Consider the following 6,000-nt stretch of genomic DNA (forward strand, 5'->3'; position numbering starts at 1 on the left):
CGCAAACATAAATAGTGAAGTTGCTGTCTGTGTATGAATTTCTTCAAAAAAATGGCTTCTTTGAAGAATCTAAAGTATAAGATAGTTTTGATTTGTTTGACACTTTCTGTAACAAAATTCTGTTTGTGTTATTTTGTTAGATTTGATGTCTTTACTATTATTCTAAGATGTGGAAAATTGTAAAAATAAAGAAAAACCCTTCTATGGGTAAGTGTGTCCAAACTTTTGACTGGTACTGTACCTCAACTGAGATGTGAGATGTGAATTAGTAAAATTAGGTTGGTATGGTGCTGAGATCATAAAATAATCCATACCTCGGTATGGCTTGTTGCAGCTTTGCCTCACCAGAAATGACCAACATTTTTCCCAAAGTAACTACCACCGGCATTGTCTACACAAATCTCCACACTCCACTACGATGTACTCATTTGACCTCCACATGGAACGAGACTCCATCTTAGGACAAACCAGTCCCCATAATACAGGTCGGCCGATCTTAAGAGGTGCTTGCTGTATTTAAAGAAGACTCGCGGTCTTGAGGACTTTTCAGCTTGCATATCGGAGCCATTTTTCATGCTTGTCCCTTCCCATTTGCAGCCCTCTGTTCTCTGTAGTGTTTGTCTATATTGTTTGTACCGTAATCAGCATAATCGCGTTATCAGAGGCCTGTGTCTGCTTTTCGCGCTGAGCCCGGCGCTGTGGAAGCTTACAGGACCTGATGTCTCCTGAGCAAACAGGATCGGTTTTACATATTGTTCTTTCATGCAACAACGGTGCATTGAGCTCCCTGCAAACACCGGAAGCCCCACACCGCCGAGCCGATTGCGCTCAGGCACTAGCACGGCCGACTCGGAAGGAGAAGCTGTCAGACTCGATCTGGGATGCCGTAGACACACGGAGGAGGGGCATCTCTCACGTGTAGAATCAGGCTAGATCTAAGCCCTCATCTGTCCGGTAATGAGGAGTGGAGCTGAGAGGTTCATTCAGAAGGGGGAAATAGACTCCTGACCCAAAAAAACACCTTTTGGTTCATGTTCACTCATCAGTCCCAAGATTTTCACCTGCGTTCAACCTCCTCAAAATACGATTCACTGCTGCCTGGTTCTTTTAAGTTTCTCCACCCCCGAAATGACCTGCCTGAATTTTGCACTCACAACTGCTTGCTCTAGTTAATGAAACTTAGCTGATGTAGATGGTCAACTGATGGTTAGCTGATGATCAACCACCAACACTGTAATGCATGACACGCGTTTGGTTGGTTGAGTGTTGGTGCTGTCATGGAATGTGCTTGCGATTCGGTACCTCAGCGCGCTGTAGCAGTCATTGAATATGTGTGCTAACCGTGTTAACTTCACTGAGCACCCAGGGAACCCAGGGAAAGTATTTGGTTGGACATTCCCAGCATTTTCTAAATCAGCCTTTTAAGGGCTGCTGATTTGGTGTGCCCTTAATGTGTCCAGCACAACACTTTCCCCAGTGGTTCATTTATAAACTCTTATTGCCTTTCTCCCGTAAGCCTATTAATTTTTGGCTCCGATTAGATGCACATCTCAAAAGATAACTGCAGTGTAAACTGCTGAACGGCTCGAATGTGTTTCTGTAACTTCTCAGATAACGGCCACAGGAGACCTTTAACCCCTATTAACGACTCTCGAGCAAACCCTACCTTCCTGTAAAGCGTCGTCATCCAATCACAAACAGGGGATGGCCGGTGGGCTGTGGTGCGGTGCTCTGTTGGAGAACGGAAACGGCTCAAGTCATTGGAGTGACCTTGACATCCGCGGCAGGGCAAGCCTGGCCAGCTAGCGCTTAATTAAAGCCGTGGCTCGTGGGAGTGCCGTTGGAATGAGCAATTTATTCTGCCATTGTACAGTTCTGCGCTGGAGCACAAAGACCATGGGCCCACAGTAATTGGGGCAGAACTGTAAGAGTAGTCTTAAAGCCGAGTGTACAACTCGGCTGTCCTTAAAGGGATTTAAGAGATTAATTATGCAGAAATAATGACATGGGACAAATGCCTTTCTCACGAAAATGTCCAGAAGAGATGAAAGAGAGTTGTTCTGACGTTGGACCATTCTTTTGGGGGTATTTATTTTGCTTCTAGAAGCTTCCATGAATGCTTGAATGTATGACGTGGTTATGATGATATTGTTCACCTTCAAATTATGCCCAGCAACAAGTCACTTCCTCTTTCTTTTTTCACTCAAGGGTTATGCAACACTCTCAGCTGGTCATAATGGATGCTGGTCACATCCTTACTGCAGTGAAGAGCTGAGGTTGACCTTTTGACCCGAGCCAGATAAAAGCATGTGGCCAAAACTGTGCCGGTCGATAGGTCAAGCAAGCGTTCAGTCTGTGTCCCTTGATGAAAAAAGTTAACGGAAAAAAGAAAAAAAAAAAATCCAGCATCCTGCCAAAAAACGAGATGAAAACCAAAAAACATGAAACATCTGGATAAAGTGGCTGGATTTGCTCCAAGACTCGGTTTGAGAGGAATGTGGGTTAAGAAGAGCTTTCGCTCCGACTGTCTGGGACACTCTGAACGATGTCAAAGCCCGCGTCGGAGCGCCGCTCGCCGAGGGAACCCTCGGCCCGCGGCGCGGGGAGGCCTGTGCGCCGCCGGAATCAGCCGCCTCATTGTGCCGAGTCGTATAACGGAGCGGATCGCTGAGGAGGGCGGCGCCGCGCACCTTAAGCCTTTCATCTTTCCATATCCATTACCCAGGCTTCACATCTTGCCACGCACCTCACCGCGCGCCTTCGTCTTTTATTTTGGAGTTTGTTTTCGAAACATCGCTTTCAATCCGAAGCTATGTGCTTCTGCCAGGGGAGGTGCTGAGAAAAGAGGAAATCAATAAAATAAAACAGAACATGAAAAGGATATGCACAGTGCGGTGTTGTCCTTGTGCGTATGGCCTCCTGGTATGGCTTCAATCACCCACATGGTGTGTTGTAGTAGGCTGATCGGACCGCTGGCTTTTCCTTGACCCTCGCCAGCCTCTCGTGTTGATCCCGTTGTCCTGAGCTTCTGATTACCAAAGCCTCCACCAAACAAAGGCCCTGCTTTCTCATTAGTATTAAGCTTTGTCCTTCTGCTGTCTGTCCACTTTGAGCAAATAAATGCTCCATTCTACTGTCCTTGTGTGTCTCCTTGTGTGACTCATTGCATTTACCAGAGCAAACATGCGAAACAGTTTCTGTTCGTAACACCGATAGTGCTAACACAGTGTTACATACAGCAAGTGTGCCCGTGCTTCAATAGCTCATGTTGCTGAAGACAATACTTCAACACATTCTGTATCCATCTTAATTTACTTAAATGTGTCAGTATCATGGTGATCAAAGACTATCTAAATTATCTCTTGTAGTGAGATATGCAGTGTCTGATTGGAAGTGCCATCTAATCAGGACAGTTGGATGGGAACTTGCCCATTTGTGCACACTGGTTAAACCAGCTGAGTCTTTTTTAGGTGGCTAAATGTTTCTCAATTATTCCTCAGCTGTTGAGCAGTGGGGTGCATTAAAAGCACAATGGCCTGCTTGCTTATTTTGACATATAATTGGGCCCAGGCTTAAGGGCCCTTTGATTTAATAAGTCATCGATTCAGTGGCTTTTCTTGGTCTCAGTTCGTGTGGCTGAGACCGTGTGGCAGTTTGACTTCCTGTTCCCCTGGGGGTGACCGGACTGTGCAGCTGGCCATTGGCGAACTGCTGGCCCTCTTGTGACTCGCACAGGGGGACACGGTGACAGTGACGCTGCAGGGGCAGAGGTGCTCCGGGCTTTATCTGTCCCAAATGGTTGGTGCCCATCACGCACACACACGCACACACGCATACAGGGTCATGTGTTAAACAGGCTTAAATTTGGACAGATTGAAAACTGGAAAGGAGGGAAGAAATGTGGTTTCGTCTGACACCGTCACAGGGTGAATCATTTTCATGACTGTTTTCCTGAGGCATCCACACACTCCACGCAGAGTATTCTCGATACAGCACTCCTGTATAACAACTGATGAGATAGCTGTCAGGACGCCTTGTGGAGGATCCACAGGTGTAATGCCATTAAAATGTATGTTCAGTAGGTACGTCATTGCGCTGGTTATCCACATTGTGAGGTCTGGGAGAACTGCAATGAAACAGCCCCAGGAGTGTGATTTCTGAGGTATGAACCTCTTTGAATAGCTGAGGCTTCACGCCAGACAGACAATCCTTCATCCACCAAACAAAAAAGGAAGCCATTAGAAGAGCTAGAGTATATAAAACTCACCAGGCCATCGGACAAATTGTATTCCAGTGCCTGCCTGTCAGCTGAATGTTACCATCAAACACGGATCGCGTGCGCAGAGCCGGGTACCCTGCTTAGCAGCTCTGTCACCCAGATGTCACCCATGTGGCCCGCCTCCTGTCTGTCCGGTCACTGCAGTGTCACGGATCAGCGCGTAACGTTCGCTGCCGACTCGACGGCCAGCGCGGGGAACGGGCAGCGATGGGGAAGGCCGCGCAGAGTTTGCCCGGAAAAAACAATCCTCTCCCGCCCGTGTCTCTCAGTGCGACAGCAAGCACCGTGAAATACTCAGAGAGTGTGGAGCACTTTGCCTCCCCCGAAGCCCATTTCACGGGGGTCGTAATTGTGTTTTTACTTGGAGAAATCAAACAGTGGACAAGCTGGCTGTTAACCACCCCTGGGGGCGGGTGAAGGGGGAGAGGGGGGAGCTACGAATCCGGAGAACGCGTCCTTAAATCACGCGCAGACTAGGGCTCAGCCACCGTTAATCCGCCCGTTTATGAAGTGAAGATTTTAGCAGCACTTGGCCTGGTGTGACCCGAGGTTGCCCTTTTACCGCTGAGCCTCTGAGTGGCTTTGCAAGCTGCTGTGTGGGTCCTCCGCTGTTTCTGCCAATCTGCCATCCCAGGATGCAGTGCAGGCATTACGCACGCTGAAGGAACAGGAGTTTGATAGGCTGATTTCTGCTTTGTTGATTTTTGGTTGGTTGAAGCACTTCTCAGATTTGTGTTAGTTGTGTAATAACTGCGGAGCTGGTTATTCCAGCCCTTTTGCTTTAAACACAAAATCAATCTCATATCGCAGAATAGCATATTTACTAAATTTTATATTCACTTTACATCACATACTGCTGAAACAGTGTGGAGCTGTAAATGAATTAGTGTCTGATTACACATTCTGCAAAAATAACTACATCACGGGAATACTTGAAATGGTGAATGACAAATGTAATACTTCATTTTTTGGAGGGCGTAATAGACATGTTGTAAAGCTTATATGAAATTTAAAACATGAAACTAAATTTAATGTGTAAACAATGAAATATAATTCTCTACCCTTTCATGGTCTCTTTGTTGGTGAGTAAAGTATCACTTTTAAATGTGTCACTTTGGGATAAATTCAGTTGATCCTGTATTTTGACCTTTATCGTCTAGACTTTACCCAGACTCCCTCAGTCAGCGGGGAGGCCGAGGTTAAATGAGGTTGAAGTTTGTCAGCTGCAATCATGAGGCATGTTTGATTCTGACCCTGCTGCCTCGCTTTGCCCTGCGGACTTCCTGACACTGCGTCACGCCCCATTTTATAGGTGAGTTCGTCACCTCTCCTCAGTGACTCCGAAAAAACCGAAAGGCCCCCCTCGCCATGAAATGCAGCGCAGCGAATATTTTGGGCGGGCGGAACGTGAAAGGGAACATTAGCTCTGCAACGGCGCAAAAGCCAAGCAGGCAGAGCAAAAATGAACCTTTCCGCCGTGTCGTGGTTGTTTCCTGTCTTGGAGGGAAAAAAAAGGGAGACGTATTTTTCTCATCTCTGAGGTAAAATCTGCATCCCCCCAGTCTCCATTGTAGTTTACTTTTGTGTTATTCATCTCCTATATCCATCACAATGGGATTTATGGCCAGTGTATTATTGTGAAGACATTTGGATTGCTGTGCGGGAAACGTGATAATGTTGGCTACAGACATGAGCCTAGCGTTAATGTCTCCCCAGTGACA

This window comes from Megalops cyprinoides, chromosome 18, assembly GCF_013368585.1.
Source record: "Megalops cyprinoides isolate fMegCyp1 chromosome 18, fMegCyp1.pri, whole genome shotgun sequence".
NCBI classification, from domain to species: domain Eukaryota; kingdom Metazoa; phylum Chordata; class Actinopteri; order Elopiformes; family Megalopidae; genus Megalops; species Megalops cyprinoides.